This window comes from Rutidosis leptorrhynchoides, chromosome 9, assembly GCF_046630445.1.
Source record: "Rutidosis leptorrhynchoides isolate AG116_Rl617_1_P2 chromosome 9, CSIRO_AGI_Rlap_v1, whole genome shotgun sequence".
NCBI lineage: Eukaryota > Viridiplantae > Streptophyta > Magnoliopsida > Asterales > Asteraceae > Rutidosis > Rutidosis leptorrhynchoides.
The window spans coordinates 372,147,754-372,165,818 of NC_092341.1; the positions used below are offsets into that span (position 1 = coordinate 372,147,754).

The 18,065-nt window shown below is 36.7% G+C and overlaps 1 non-coding gene across 1 annotated transcript; it reads left to right on the top strand.

Moving 5' to 3' along the window:
* The first annotated feature begins 15,151 nt into the window (after positions 1-15,151).
* Positions 15,152-15,258, top strand: LOC139869761 (small nucleolar RNA R71). The gene has a single exon (XR_011766342.1). It is a non-coding gene; the product is annotated as a small nucleolar RNA R71 (small nucleolar RNA).
* The last annotated feature ends 2,807 nt before the right edge of the window (positions 15,259-18,065 follow it).

The window sequence follows — 18,065 nt, forward strand, 5'->3', positions numbered from 1 at the left end:
ACCGCATACATGCTGTAACATCCCGTGATTTTCCGTTAAATTTATTTTAACACCGTCTTTTTTTTATATAATATCTTTCGCTATTCAAATTTGTATCTTTCGTTAACTAGTGTTCATGATAATCCCGTTACTCGATTATAACATCTCTCGTTAACTTGCGTTTTTAAAAATAGTCGTTTGGTTATTTCCCGCACCCGACAACAAACTTGAGGGACTAATCTCGCCACTCGGGTAAACTTGGCTAACTAGTGACTCCTCACCACCACACACTTCATTTCACCATCTTCTTCCTCTTCTTCTTTCTTCCTTTTCTCTCAAGAACACAAACACAAATTCATCATCTAATTTTGATCTTGGAAACTCACAACAAATCCGACTACATATTCTTGATCCTCTCATCATCCTCTTCGATTTGATGCTAACCACTTCGATTTTGGGTAACATTTCTAAAACTCTAGATTTCTCAAATTCGTGTTTTTGACTTGATATGTTGTTAGTTAGTGTCTATGGCTCGTGTATAACATGAATATATGATTTGTATGCTCGATCTTGATGTTTTGGTGTAACTAGCTTGAAAATGAAAAGTGTATGCTTAATCCTTGTTTTTGGATGATGAAATGTGTTTAGATGTTAATGTTTGTGTGTTCAAAGTGTTAGTTACTTCAATAGCTTCGTTTTGGTGTGTTGATTGACATGAAAACCTTACATTAACATGATTAGTGATTTTGAGGTTTGGTTAGGGTTTGACAACTCTTAAAACGAACTTTTGATGCGTTGAATGCTTATTAATGTTATTGATAAGTGTTTAGTCGTATTACATATTTCATTACCTTCAAAACGACATATCATATGTATAAATTGGGTTCCCGAAACTTGAATTTCAATTGATGAACTTGAAACCTTGTTTTGGAACGTTTAACGAACTTTCGACGAGATTTTGTTGTCTAAAATGATAAATTTAATTTAGGAAATGTATCTAGTTGTGTTCCTTGTCGAAAGAGCTTTCCGGTGATATAAAATACATGTCTTGATTGTTTGCGGATCATAAACTAGGATTGATTGAAGTTTGGCTCGTGCTTTGTGTTTTCTGCGAACAGGACCTGTAAGCCTTCTGGGACGCCGTCCCAACCTCCTAGACGCCGTCCCACTCTTCATATCAGGACGCCGTCCTGACAATTGGGACGCCGTCCTGATACACTAAAATGGGCTGTTTGGGTTGTCGTTTGACGTAAAAATGTTTGCTATGCTACGGACCTCCGATTAACATGAAAATTGGCCAACATACTCATATATGATTATATAACTTAGAAAAATTGTCGGATACCCGACCCGACCCCGTTGACTTTGACTTTGACCAAGTTTGACTTTTAACCAAACTTAACCAAATGGTTGTGCAATCGTTCTAACATGCTTTTATACTTGTATCTTGCATGAAACATGACAACTTGATTCACATGCTACATTATTGAGTCGTAACGAGCCATAGGACTAATTGAACATCTTTGACCTATCGTGTTTACCGTTATTGATACAAACCTATTGTTTAGGTCAAGACTAGCTTTGTCTTTGCACGCGTTTACTTGTCGAAGTACTTTATTAACTCTTGCACTCAAGGTGAGATCATAGTCCCACTTTTTCAATCACTTTTATTCTTTACATCGTGGGCTGAGAAACACATACATTTCATACTTATTTACTTTTCATGCTTTTACATTGTGAACAAATACGAATACAAAGATGCATATGAGTTTGAACAAAAGTCCTCAATCCAATTATCATTAGTTCCACTTGCAGGGTGTAAGTGTAAGCGTGTAATTATGTTGTGTGGCCATACGGGTTTAACAAACCCTCATTCAGACGGTTCGCTACCGTTAGTGAATGAAATATAATTTCAACAATGTATAGTGTATGTTCTAACACTAAATTCAAAATTCAGAGGGAAGATTCGGTTAAGCCTTGATAATTGGGTGCTCGTGATACAAATACTATTTTGGAATGTGAACGATTCTGGTTGAGCAATTCTTAAAGAACCTTGTGGTTCAATACAATTTACTTACTAAACCTATGATTTCACCAACGTTTTCGTTGACAGATTTCTATGTTTTTCTCAGGTCTTGCACGATATGTGATACATGCTTCCGCTCATTATTTGATACTTGCATTGGATGTCGAGTATGCATGTTTTTCATGGAGCGTCTTTTGACTTTACTTTAAACTGTGTCGCCTGGATTTCAATCGTACTTATAACGTTGTAACTTAACTTTTGGTTGAACAATTCTTGTAAACTTTGAAACAATCTTTATTTTGAAATGAAGGCGACATATTTTGGTCAAACGTTATCTTAAAGACTTATAATCAGGTAATGGGACCCACGTAGCCGACGCCGTCACTTGACGATTTGTCGGGGTCGCTACAGTTGGTATCAGAGCCTTGGTTGTAGGGATTTAGAGTTCATTTGTGTCCACCCCGAGTCATAGGGTACATAGGTGAATCTAGACTACAACCGGCATATAGACTGAAGTAGGAATTACTTGACTATTTGTGCATTTATACTCGAACTCTCCTATCATATCTAACTCGTATTCGATCTTGATCTTATGTTGATAAATTTTGTTGACGCGCCACCTTGACTTTATGAAGTAATGTTAAATGCACATGAGAATCAGGGTAATATAATTTCCGGGATTATATTACGGTGATTCACATGGACGTTCCGACATTATGACATAAAGAATTTAGGGCGAGTCAAGGAAAATTTTCTCTCTATCCTTATTCCATACTCCGGTTAGTATTGTTGAAAATACTAACCAACGATATTCTTGTGTCTTGAAGGAACAATGGCTCCTCGTCGTGTACGCCGCAATGAAACTCCCGAACAAGCTCTCGAACGGATGATAGCTACCGCCGTAGATGCGGCCATGGCCGGTCACTCATCCAACAACAATAATAATAACAACCACAACAACAACAACAACAATGGAGCCGGAAACTCAAACGAGGGATGCTCCTATAAAGCTTTCATGGGGTGCAAACCTCACACTTTTGATGGAACCGGGGGACCGGTCGTGCTCACCCGATGGTTTGAGCAAACGGAAGCCGTCTTTAGCATAAGCGGTTGTCGGGACCAAGACAAGGTCAAATACTCCACTCACACTTTCTCCGGAATTGCTCTAACATGGTGGAACACCTATGTTCAATCGGTGGGTACCGATGAAGCTCATGCCCTCTCTTGGGCCGATCTAAAGGAAAAGATGATTGTTGAATATTTTCCGCGCGAAGAAACCCGAAAGCTTGAGGAAGAACTAAGAGCTTTGAAAGCGGTCGGAAACGATCTTAAAGCTTATAATCAACGCTTCGCCGAACTATCCTTGATGTGTCCTAATCTTGTTAACCCCGAATCTCAAAGGATTGAGCTCTACATGCTCGGTCTTCCAAAAAGCATCAAACAAGGGGTGATGTCATCCAAACCCACTACTCATCAAGCCGCTATGAACATGGCTCGCCAACTAATTGAAACGGTTGACGAAATCGTAGTTCCGGCACCTAAGGCCGAGGATAAATCGGGCGGCAACAAAAGAAAGTGGGAACCCTCCCAATCAAGCAACAACAACTTTGCTAAGAAGCCTTACACCTCCGACGGCAAGAGGGGTTATACCGGACACCTACCGTATTGTAACGAGTGCTACAAACATCATTTAGGCGAATGTGGCAAACCATTTTGCTTGAAGTGTCAAAGAAGTGGCCATGTAGCCCACGATTGTAGGAATACCGCTTCCGTCGCTCAAAAGGAGCACAATGCACCCAAGACGGGTGTTTGTTTTGAATGTGGCCAACCGGGTCATTTTAGGAGTGCGTGCCCAAATAAGAAAATCAACCCCAACGCACGCCGTTAAACTTTCAACATCAACGCCTAGGATGCCCGAGACGACGATGGACTAGTCACGGGTATGTTTCTTCTCAAAATTCTCACGTTTCATGTTTATTCGATTCGGTTACCGTTAGACATTTTATAAACAAGTCTTTGACTCGTGCTCTTTACATTCCACTTTTTCCCCTAGATACTACTTAGACGATTTAAGTGACCAACGGAAAATATTGTGTGCCTATAAAATTTTATTGGAGGATATACGTTAAGACTTTTGACTTGACACCTATAGAACTAGGGAGCTCGAAACCTATTCGTAGAAAAAAAAAAAAAAAAAAAAAAAAAAAAAAAAAATTTTTTCCCCATCATCTTGTATAGATTATTGTGAACTGAGTAATTTTCGGTTGGAAAACCGATACCCTCTCCCTCGCATCCATGACCTCATGATTTCTTGCATGAGTCCCGTGTGTATTCCAAAACGACCTCCGTTCCGGTTATCATCAATTGGGGGTTAAGTGAGACGATGTCTCCTAAGCCATTTCCGAACTCGCAACGTTAGTTGTAAATCTCTCTTAGTACCGTTTGATTTATTTAGGACTCCGTCCGTATTCATGAACCTCCTAAATCACGTATGCAACTTATCTAGACAAATCTGTTATCGTATTTATAGATGACGTCTTAACTTATTTAAGTAAAGAAGGAAAACGAACAACATCACCATTTTACGCTCGAACTTTTGAGAAAAGAGCAACTCTATACTAAATTCTCCGAGTGAGAATTTCTGTTAAACGAAGTCAAATTTTCTAGACCATGATGTTAATGGTTAAGGCATTACAATCAATCTCGAAATCAAGCCACACGTAATCATGAAACTCTCTCAACTCAGACTTGTATTTGTAAAATCTTAGATCTCGTCTGTTATTACCGAAGATTCATTTCTGACTTTTCTCGTGTTACACGACTTTTAAACTCGTTAACTCACTAAGGGAAAACTTTAAACCTCTTCATGACTGAGCCTTGAACGTGATTCTTCACACAAACCTTCCTAGCTAAATTCGTATAGCACTAGATGGAACTCAAACATGGAAATATTTCTACTTGAACGCCGAAAGGCATACTCTCTCGACTCAAAATTAACGTAACTAAAATTCGTTATTTTGCACGAAGAATTCAAATACTAAATTGTGGATCCGATCAATATTCTTGTCATCACGTACCACACTACATACCTCTGTTATTTCACCGTTACCGTCTGATATTACTGGAAATTAAGATAACACACAATCTAACGATACTTCACTCTTCTTTGACTTAACGTCCTTGTGTTTCTGATAATCGGCCAACTATTATTCAACCCCGAACTATACAATTACGTGTACTATCTTGTTTCTCTTCCAGACTTCAATTTTCGACAACTAGAGGCGCGTTATGGCAACCTCGAGATGTAAGCTCATCCTATTCTCAGTCCTCATTTCACTCCTATCTTTATCGCTCGCATTTCCGTTTAAGGAAACTCCTTGTAACATTTCTCCATGGATAGAGAAACTCCTCACATTACATTAGTATTCGCCACGAGGGTGAATAGTCCTAACGAACATTTTTTTTTTTTTTTTTTTTGAACCCTAACTGACTTGTTCAAACATATCTTAAGAGATTCTATTCCAACACGGTGTATCCTTGTCAATTATCCCGTATCGAAATACTCGTTTCACTTCTAGTTTTACAAGAAACCTTGGAGACCGCTTAGACATGAGTACCGCGTACCACCCACAAACAGACGAACCGAACAAACGAACGATTTACGCCTTCGAAAGACATGTTTCAAACTTGCATGGTCGCTTTTAGTAGATCCCTCTTACAACAGTAGTTACCACTCGTGTGTTCACACGCACTTTCCGAAACCCTATATGACCGCTAATGTCATACCCCTATTCGTTGGACCAAAGCATGTGGCAAACAAAATACCGAATCTTAACTCATCCAAGAAACAACAATTGAGATAATCCAAGTCCGAGAAGGGCTCGAGACGACCCGTAGTCGCCCAAAAGAGTTATACCAAACTTAGATGAAAACCTCACAAATCCCAGTGTGTAACCGCGTAATATTGAGAAACCGCACCTTGGAAAGGTGTAACTCATTTTGGGAAATCGAGGAAGGTTATATCCGCAATATTGAACCTTTTGAAACCTTGGGGCGTATTGGAGCCGCTTCCTACCATGTAGAACGGCCGACTCAATTAAGTTTCCGTTTACCCTACATTTCGTGTAACAAACTTAGAAACGTGTCCTGCGGAACAGGAACGTGCAATCCTTCTAAATGCACCAACTATTGATGACAAACTCCTCCTCATAGGAAAAACCGGCTGAACTTGTGGATCGTAAAACCAAGCCCTAATACAACGTAACACCCCGACTATCCGGATTCGTGGAATGTCTAAGAAAGTACCTTCAATCATTCGTAGAGTTACTACACTAGGTCTCGAGTAAGAGACATCGACTATTACTTCCAACTAAATTTCGGGACGAAATTTCTTTTGAGGTGTGGATAATGTAACATCCCGTGATTTTCCGTTAAATTTATTTTAACACCGTCTTTTTTTTATATAATATCTTTCGCTATTCAAATTTGTATCTTTCGTTAACTAGTGTTCATGATAATCCCGTTACTCGATTATAACATCTCTCGTTAACTTGCGTTTTTAAAAATAGTCGTTTGGTTATTTCCCGCACCCGACAACAAACTTGAGGGACTAATCTCGCCACTCGGGTAAACTTGGCTAACTAGTGACTCCTCACCACCACACACTTCATTTCACCATCTTCTTCCTCTTCTTCTTTCTTCCTTTTCTCTCAAGAACACAAACACAAATTCATCATCTAATTTTGATCTTGGAAACTCACAACAAATCCGACTACATATTCTTGATCCTCTCATCATCCTCTTCGATTTGATGCTAACCACTTCGATTTTGGGTAACATTTCTAAAACTCTAGATTTCTCAAATTCGTGTTTTTGACTTGATATGTTGTTAGTTAGTGTCTATGGCTCGTGTATAACATGAATATATGATTTGTATGCTCGATCTTGATGTTTTGGTGTAACTAGCTTGAAAATGAAAAGTGTATGCTTAATCCTTGTTTTTGGATGATGAAATGTGTTTAGATGTTAATGTTTGTGTGTTCAAAGTGTTAGTTACTTCAATAGCTTCGTTTTGGTGTGTTGATTGACATGAAAACCTTACATTAACATGATTAGTGATTTTGAGGTTTGGTTAGGGTTTGACAACTCTTAAAACGAACTTTTGATGCGTTGAATGCTTATTAATGTTATTGATAAGTGTTTAGTCGTATTACATATTTCATTACCTTCAAAACGACATATCATATGTATAAATTGGGTTCCCGAAACTTGAATTGCAATTGATGAACTTGAAACCTTGTTTTGGAACGTTTAACGAACTTTCGACGAGATTTTGTTGTCTAAAATGATAAATTTAATTTAGGAAATGTATCTAGTTGTGTTCCTTGTCGAAAGAGCTTTCCGGTGATATAAAATACATGTCTTGATTGTTTGCGGATCATAAACTAGGATTGATTGAAGTTTGGCTCGTGCTTTGTGTTTTCTGCGAACAGGACCTGTAAGCCTTCTGGGACGCCGTCCCAACCTCCTAGACGCCGTCCCACTCTTCATATCAGGACGCCGTCCTGACAATTGGGACGCCGTCCTGATACACTAAAATGGGCTGTTTGGGTTGTCGTTTGACGTAAAAATGTTTGCTATGCTACGGACCTCCGATTAACATGAAAATTGGCCAACATACTCATATATGATTATATAACTTAGAAAAATTGTCGGATACCCGACCCGACCCCGTTGACTTTGACTTTGACCAAGTTTGACTTTTAACCAAACTTAACCAAATGGTTGTGCAATCGTTCTAACATGCTTTTATACTTGTATCTTGCATGAAACATGACAACTTGATTCACATGCTACATTATTGAGTCGTAACGAGCCATAGGACTAATTGAACATCTTTGACCTATCGTGTTTACCGTTATTGATACAAACCTATTGTTTAGGTCAAGACTAGCTTTGTCTTTGCACGCGTTTACTTGTCGAAGTACTTTATTAACTCTTGCACTCAAGGTGAGATCATAGTCCCACTTTTTCAATCACTTTTATTCTTTACATCGTGGGCTGAGAAACACATACATTTCATACTTATTTACTTTTCATGCTTTTACATTGTGAACAAATACGAATACAAAGATGCATACGAGTTTGAACAAAAGTCCTCAATCCAATTATCATTAGTTCCACTTGCAGGGTGTAAGTGTAAGCGTGTAATTATGTTGTGTGGCCATACGGGTTTAACAAACCCTCATTCAGACGGTTCGCTACCGTTAGTGAATGAAATATAATTTCAACAATGTATAGTGTATGTTCTAACACTAAATTCAAAATTCAGAGGGAAGATTCGGTTAAGCCTTGATAATTGGGTGCTCGTGATACAAATACTATTTTGGAATGTGAACGATTCTGGTTGAGCAATTCTTAAAGAACCTTGTGGTTCAATACAATTTACTTACTAAACCTATGATTTCACCAACGTTTTCGTTGACAGATTTCTATGTTTTTCTCAGGTCTTGCACGATATGTGATACATGCTTCCGCTCATTATTTGATACTTGCATTGGATGTCGAGTATGCATGTTTTTCATGGAGCGTCTTTTGACTTTACTTTAAACTGTGTCGCCTGGATTTCAATCGTACTTATAACGTTGTAACTTAACTTTTGGTTGAACAATTCTTGTAAACTTTGAAACAATCTTTATTTTGAAATGAAGGCGACATATTTTGGTCAAACGTTATCTTAAAGACTTATAATCAGGTAATGGGACCCACGTAGCCGACGCCGTCACTTGACGATTTGTCGGGGTCGCTACACATGCTAGCATTATAAGTAATCATACCATCACAAGTATAACACTAAACCTTCCACCATAAGAGATAGCATAACAATAGCATATAGTTTAAACAATATAATATGCTACAATCCACACACACACAACCATGGCTAACCAAACGAACGAGGGAACGGTGTTTAAAGACCGTCGGAGTTCATAACAACCATTAGTGCACTTAACACTTCATACACTAACCCCACGGGTGGCATCTTAACACGTCGATACTTCACCCCGGGTGGTGCCTTAACACTTCGACACTTCACCCCGAGTGGTGTCTTAGCACATCGACACTTCACTCGTTACATCTCTCGGAGTGGCATCTTAACACATCGATACTTCACTCCCGAGTGGTGTCTAAACACATCGACACTTCACTCGCCACGTGAGGAGTGGTGTCTTAATACGTCGACACTTCACAACTCAACTACACAAATAAATACATCATATATGCACGCATATAATTATTCCACTCACATTAACACTTCGGTGATGATTATGCACTTTCGAAACTTCAAGGCAATGTACCTAATACATAAGTGCACATTTAATTACACAACTAGTGGAACTTACCACACTACATATCACTTGAGCATTTAATGACCCATTTGCATTAAATAGCTCACCTACCTCAAAACCGCCCATAAATGGCCAAGACTCATATTAAATCACTAAAGCTAGTGATTTAAGTTTACTAACATTAATTAATCGCAACTTAGGGTAATTCATACCCATTTCACCCAAACTAGGTCAACATTACCCCTTTTGACCCATTTTAACACTCTTTCAACATTAAACAAGTGTTTTAAAGCTTAACAACACCATTAATACTTACAAATCTTAAATCATAAGGCCAAACCCTAGGTTATAGCTATTTAAGATTTCCTTTCACCCACATAACCCAAGTTCACCCATTTTAACCCCAAATGGGTCATACAAGTCTCTAGTAACCGAAACCCTAGCCATTAACCAATTAAAACTCAAAACTTAGAGTTAGAACTTACCGAGACTATCAACGGGTAGCTAGAGACAAGAGGAAAAACTTTAATTCTTGCTCCAAAGATCAACCCTCAATCCTTCACTCTCAAATCTCACCTTTAATTCAATTGGGTTTTAAGTTTTGGGAGAGAAAATAGAAAGAAAAGGGAAAAGAAATTTAATTAAATGAACAAGTGGATGAGATTTAATGCTCCCATCAGACTTACACGTCAAATTACCAATTTGCCCCTTAAATTCCCTTAAAATGAGCTAAGTCCGGATTCTGTCCAGCAAGACTGCCGCGGCGCGGCCCAATTCGTCGCGGAGTGACATTCAACATGAAAATCGACCCTTCTTAACCCTCACTCTGTTCCTGGTTTGCTTGTTATGTCGCGGCGCGAACCATTTTGTCGCGGCGCGGCCTAAGGCTGTAACTGAGCTGCTCGACCATCTTAAACAAATTTCAACATTAATTAATTTTATACATTCCAAACCCGCTTCCTATTCTCACCTAACCTTCAACTATAGTCTCGCAAGACTTAACGCTAACAAAACCCACATATAGACTTGCATATGCACACATTATCAAGTATACATTTATATATATCTATACATATATTCATACATTTACACATAAGCTAACGAGTTATAAACGTACAAATGATTAAGTATGTACCTTTCAATACGTACGGGAAAAATGAGATGTTACACTCATGAGCAATACCCTCGAACCATACCCATAACATCCATATCTATAACCCATATGTTCCTTAGCTCTATCCCGCTCAAAAAAACCCGTTGAAATAACTCACGCATACTCTCGTCGCAGTACTTTATGTATAATACTAATAATAATACGATTAATAATAATATTAATCTTAATATATATATATATATATATATATATATATATATATATATATATATATATATATATATATATATATATATATATATATATATATATATATATATATATATATATATAATGTATAGAGATTGAGAGAAAACAGATTGAAAGAATTCATCCAGAAACATCGAGCTTTATAGCACTTGGCCTGCCCCTTCCCTCCATGTGATCGCATGGTTTCATGGGCATATGGCCATGCGATCGCATGGCCACCTGTGTCCAGCCTGGTGCCTTTATTTTACTCTGCCGATACCCGATTTATATTATTATATATATAATATATTTAATTTATATAATTAATTATATATTATATTATATTTACGTGTATAGTTAATTTGTAAATTTAGTTCCAACGACTCGTGCATTGTCACTTGACTTATGTCCCGGTTCCGGTTTCTCGATCGCATTTTCGTACGCTTAGAAAACTAGCATTTTACGTTTCGCGATGTGTACCTTTATCAAAAATTAGACTTAATTATCGGTAATTTATATTATAATAAATGTTACTTGATCGTTTGAGTGTTTTGGTCATTTGCTTCTATAAATCAACGTCTCATTATTTATCAAAGTATATTTAATTCAAAACGTTTTATATCTAAGTTAACATTATATATATATATATATATATATATATATATATATATATATATATATATATATAAATCATCCTTTAAAATATAAACTTGTACACATTAGATATATAATTGAAATATTTATCTAATAATATAATATTTAGTTTTTCAAACTAATTATATTTCAAAGTTCAATATATATATAATTTAAAATCGTTAAAATAATTATATCATCTAACGTTTATGCTCTAAACTTAATTTGATATAATTCATTTATGCACCAACGTTTATTTTAACTTCTCAAACATTCTAAAAATCAATCGAACCGAATAACCAAATGTTACTATCGTTTACTTAACAAATTTTGAAATCATATATATTCAATATTCATAAACACGTTTTAAATACATGTTGCGAGTTTACTTATATATTTAATAACCAACATTCCAACCTATTGTATATATTAAAATTATGTTATCAAAACATTTTAATAACCAAATTCTATTGAATCGAAAAATGTTTCCGCACGTTTGAAACTAAACCGACTGAATATTATGAATATTCAATTCTACACTAACTTTTGTCTAACCTTCGTTAGTTGACACATTTGTTCTTACTTATAAATCACCTTACCATTTATTCTGAATACTGTTAAAAAGAAACGATTTCTCAAATCAATGTGGACCTCCCAATAGTGACCCGTAATCATATTTCAATATATCTGATAATTCAATTATTTGATATTATCTTTTAATTCCGTCAATAAATATATCGAACAATTACGTTCATGTAAAGTATTATACATCTAATACTTTGTTAACATTTTTAATTAGTATATATATATATATATATATATATATATATATATATATATATATATATATATATATATATATATATATATATATATGTATATATATATATATGTATATATATATATGTATATATATATATATATGTATATATATATATGTATGTATATATATATATATGTATATATATATATATATATATATATATATATATTCATATACATATCTATTTACATATAATTGTTCGTGAATCGTCGAGAGCAGTCGCAAGGGTAATTGATTACATGAACACCGTTCAAGGTTTTTGAGATTTCAATATTACAGACTTTGCTTATCGTGTCGGATACATTAAATCATTTAAAGATAAAGTTTAAATTTGGTCAGAAATTTCCGGGTCGTCACAGTACTAGTCAACACTAACTGTGTTCCATGACCCTACTTAGCAGAGGTGCAGCTTACAATAACCGTTGTGCTTTAGCGTTACACGTACGAAGTTTATATGCTTGGTGACTACACCAGCATAGTCTAAGACCGACCATGTACTAGGCGTCTAGTTAGATGTTTCACTACAAAAGAGTCCTCAGTCGGAATCCAAGGCTCGGTGGACTTACTACAACCGGTGTGCCTTAGTCAAACTCACGTTGTATCCGATAGACTTCTCTTACCAAGGGGTGACACAGATAATGTACTCTGAATCGGGGTTCGCGACTTCCTAATAACAGAGCCAATAACTACGTTCTATTAGTTGGAAAAGCGATTGAGTTCAAAGGATAATCGGAAAGCATTTTGAAAACATACACAAACCATAAGGTAATTTCAGCATTATAACTGATTACGTCATAATATACACTAAAGATAACTACTCGCTAATCATGGCAACAATATCACAAAGCATAATAATGGAAGACATTATATAAAGACAAGGGATAGAAGTACCAGTAGATTAAACGAGTTCTGAATACAAAAGTGACAACTTCAAGACTCCAGACCGCTCCTAATACAATTTTCGGCGTTCTTCTCCGGGTATTAGGTTTCCCACACGGAGTCGAAGACCTTGAAAGTATGACTAATATTGTACAAGAGAAAGAAAGAAGTGAATTGAAGTGTGTGTGGAATGAATGACAAATGCCCTTTAAATAAGCCTGATTTTTGCCTGCAAACGGCTGGCAGGCCGTTTAGCAGGCCGTTTGCACAGGTCGTTTGCCAAGCCAGCCCGTTTGCTGAGGCCGTTTGGCAGGCCGTATCTGATCCAGGCAAGCCATTTGGCAGGCCATTTGGCAAGCTATTTTGCAAGCCGTTTGGCTTGCCTGGTCAGCCTGATTTCCTGGGTTTTAACTTGTTTTCTTGTCTTTCACCGTTTTCGCTCTAGAATCTTCATTTTAGCTCCGATTCTCTTGATTCTTTTTGCACCGTCTTCGTAATTACTTGTTCTTCAATATTAACGAATGAAGCGGGTATTTTGCTGATAAAGTTTGGAACTTTCTTATTTTTGGGCCTTAATACCGGGGTGAAAACGTGACTTTTTAGCCGATATCACGCTCTCCCCATGTGATCGTAAGATCAAGGTTTGATTGTACACATCAATGACTGTCCTAGCTGTATTCATGAAAGGTCTTCCTAACACTATTGGTGTGTGTAGGTCTTCCTGAATGTCCATCACTACGAAATCCGTAGGATACAAGAATTTGTCGACTTTCACCAAGACGTTTTCAACTATGCCCTTAAGATATTGAATTGTATGATCGGTAAGTTAGATTGTCATTTTAGTTGGTGACAAGTCTCCTAACTCTAATCTCTTGTAGAGAGAGTAGGGGATTAGGTTGATACTTACTCCTAAATCTGCTAGCGCATGAATGGTTCCAGATTGGTAGATTGAACATGAGAAAATGAATCGGCTCGTATCTCCTAGCTTCTACAGTAGAGAGTTTCTGAGTACTGCTAAACAGTCTTCACTCAGTGGAATCTTGTTAGAATCCGGTATCTTTTCCTTTGTAGAGAGAAGCCTTCGAATGTATTTAATTTGATTAGGCACCTTGGACACGGTGTTCAGGAATCTTCCATCAAGTTTGAAGGAATCAAGCTTGGATGGTTCCTCCTGCAACCTTCCAGGGTAGGGTACATGAACCGGAGTTGTAGTGGACAACTGCTGAGTATATGTCTATTTGTTCTTGATTCTAGCTGACCTTCTCCGTGCTTCTTCTCCTGGGATTACTGAGTCCATTTGCTTAGCTTCCTCTATGTGGGGATTTTGGATAGCATTACTAGGTAACCTCCCTTTCGGTCGGGTTTCAAGGCGTTGTGATAACTGTCCGAGCTGCGTTTCTAGACTTTTGAGCAGAGCTAGTTGATTTCTCATTAGGATTTCTGTCTGGTCTTGTCTAGATACAGTTCTCTGATTTAATTGTTGTTGTCCTTGAATGAACTGTGTTAACTGATCATCAGTTCTGAAAGTAGGGTTGGCTACTTTTGTAATTTGGGTGGTTGGAGAATTTTCCTCAGCTGGTGGACCAGTGAGTGGAAGTGGTTGATCGTAGGTCAATTGAGATTGTTAGGGTGGATAAGGTGGGTAACTATAGCCAAAAGGTTGGTTGTTTCTTTGGAATTGGTTAACCCTAGGTTGTTGATTGAATCCGAGATTTGATTGGCGAGCTGGGTATTGAACGTAACAGACTGAACCGTCAGGGTTTTCATACTCAACTTGACATTCTTCAGTGGGTTGCAGGTTGGTACAGTTAACACAGGCCTAGACCTGGTTAACTTGCTGCTGCTGCGTCTTCAATTCTCTGAGTTGCTTGGCAAGAGACTCCATCTTGTCTGTGAGAGATTTGATGGCCTCTGTTTGATTATTAAGTGCATAGAGTGGTGCAGATGATGAAGTTGTTTCACCACTGTTCCATTCATGATGATGCATTGTCATGTTCTCGAGCAACTCCCATGCTTTGTCTACGGTTTGGTTCATCAGATTTCCTTGAGCGGCGGCATCGATCGTCATCCTATGATTTACCGTAAGACCATTGTAGAAGGTGCAGATTTGGGCTGACCATTCTAACCGGTGATTAGGGCATTTCTTCAGCAGGGCTTTGAATTGCTCCCATGCAGTGTAAAGAGATTCATCATAACTTTGTTTAAAGTTAATGATGTCATTCTTAAGCTTGGTTTGTTTAGAAGGAGGGAAATATTTGGTTAGAAATTTAGTGGCCATTGAAATGTCCCGTTTATATTGATTATAAACGTTCCATATTAATTGATTTCTTTGCGAGGTTTTGACCTCTATATGAGACGTTTTTCAAAGACTGCATTCATTTTCAAAATAACCATAACCTTTATTTTATCTATAAAGGTTTAAAAAGCATTACGTAGATTATCAAATAATGATAATCTAAAATATGCCGTTTACACACGACCGTTACATAATGGTTTACAATAAGAATATATTACATCAAAAATAAGTTTCTTGAATGCAGTTTTTACATAATATCCTACAAGCATGGACTCCAAATCTTGTCCTTATTTTAGTATGCAACAGCGGAAGCTCTTAATAATCACCTGAGAATAAACATGCTTAAAACGTCAAGAAAAATGTTGGTGAGTTATAGGTTTAACCTATATATTATCAAATCATAATAATAGACCACAATATTTCATATTTCAATATATATCCCATACATAGAGATAAAAATCATTCATATGGTGAACACCTGGTAACCGACATTAACAAGATTCATATAAGAATATCCCCTATCATTTCGGGAAATCCTTCGGACATGATAAAAACGAATTCGAAGTACTAAAGCATCCGGTACTTTGGATGGGGTTCGTTAGGCCCAATAGATCTATCTTTAGGATTCGCGTCAATTAGTAGATCGGTTTACTAATTCTTAGGTTACCAAGAAAAAGGGGCATATTCGACTTCGATCATTCACCCATATAATGTAGTTTCGATTACTTGCGTCTATTTCGTAAAACATTTATAAAACTGCATGTATTCTCATCCCAAAATATTAGATTTTAAAAGTGGGACTATAACTCACTTTCACAGATTTTTACTTCGTCGGGAAGTAAGACTTGGCCACTGGTCGATTCACGAACCTATAACAATTATGTACATATATATCAAAGTATGTTCAAAATATATTTACAACACTTTTAATACATTTTGATGTTTTAAGTTTATTAAGTCAGTTGTCCTCGTTAGTAACCTACACCTAGTTGTCCATAGTTAGATGTACAGAAATAAATTGATATATATTATCTTGAATCAATCTACGACCCAGTGTATACACGTCTCAGGCTAGATCACAACTCAAAGTATATATATTTTTGGAATCAACCTCAACCCTGTATAGCTAACTCCAACATTACTGCATATAGAGTGTCTATGGTTGTTCCAAATAATATATATACATGGGTCAATATGATATGTCAAAACATTTGCATACGTGTCTATGGTATCCCAAGATTACATAATATATTAGAATACATGTATAATACAATATAAGTTAGCTAGGATATGATTTGTATAGAATTGTTACAATATTTCCCGTAGCTACAACAATCAAAAAAATATCCAATCTTGTTTTACCCATAACTTCTTCGTTTTAAATCCATTTTGTAACATCCCGCCTTTTTCCGTTTACTTTTCTGTTTAATTATTTAAAGTCCGTTATATGACTATAACATCTCTCGTTAATACGCGTTTTAAATTATCTCGTTTAGGAAATTCACGCACCTGAACGAAAGTTGAGGGACTAAACTTGACAAGGAATCAAACCCTTGACTAGGTCAAAGGGTCAAACCCCTTTCTTCCATTCATTTTCATCCTCATCTTTTACTACTTCCAAATCCTCTCAACATTCAATCCTTAATTCATCATCTAAATCCGATTTTGGAGGCTAACATCAAAACAAATTACATATTTGGAATCCTCTCTTCATTCTCTACGTTTTGATACTAATTTCATCTCGATTGGGTAACTTTCTAAAAACTCTAAATTTCATAATCTTAGTGTTCTTGACTTAAAGGTGTGTTAATTAGTGTCTATGGCTCATTGTGATGTCGTATATGTAATTTGTATGCTCGATCTTGTGAATTGACATAACTAGCATGAACTTGAAAAAGAGCTTGTTAAATCTTTGATTTTGGATGATGAAATGTGTTTAGATGTTAATTATTGTGTGTTCAAAGTGGTAGTTAGTTCATTAGCTTCGTTTTGGTGTGTTGATTGACATGAAAACCTTACATTAACATGATTATTGATTTTGAGATTTTGGTTAGGGTTTGATAAGCTTTATATGAACTTTTGATGTATCAAATGCTATGAAATATTGTTGATAAGTATTTTGTTGCAATGTGTGTTTGATTACCTTCGAAACGGCATATCATACATGTAAATTGGTTGCTCGAATCATGAAATGCGTTTTTAGAACTTGAACCTTTGATTATGAACGTTTAATGCGGTTTTGGGTTGTTGTAAGTGTTGAATTACTCATTGAAAAGTGTCTATTCATTTTCCTCGTCAAAATACCTTTCCGATGATATAAGATACATGATTTGGTTGTTTGCGGATCATAAAATGTGTTAGTTTGGTTTTTGGTTCGTGCACTTAGGAGTTTTCTGCATCAGACTTGAATACGGACCTGGACGCCATCCAGATCCTTGGACGCCGTCCCAGTTTTCAAAACTAGACGCCGTCCAGATCTTTGGACGCCATCTCAGCCTTCAAAGCTGGACGCCGTCCAGATACACTGGCAGGCTTCTATCTTCGCTGGTCATTTTACGGAAAATGTTTGTTATACTATGGACCTCCGATTCACATATAACTTGTTCTAACATGCTCATATATGATTAAAAACCTCAGAAAAATAGTTCGGGACCCGACCCGAACGTGTTGACTTTTTCGTTGACTTTGACTCGACCTAAGTTGACTTTTAATCAAACTTAACCAAATGTTTGTGCAATCGT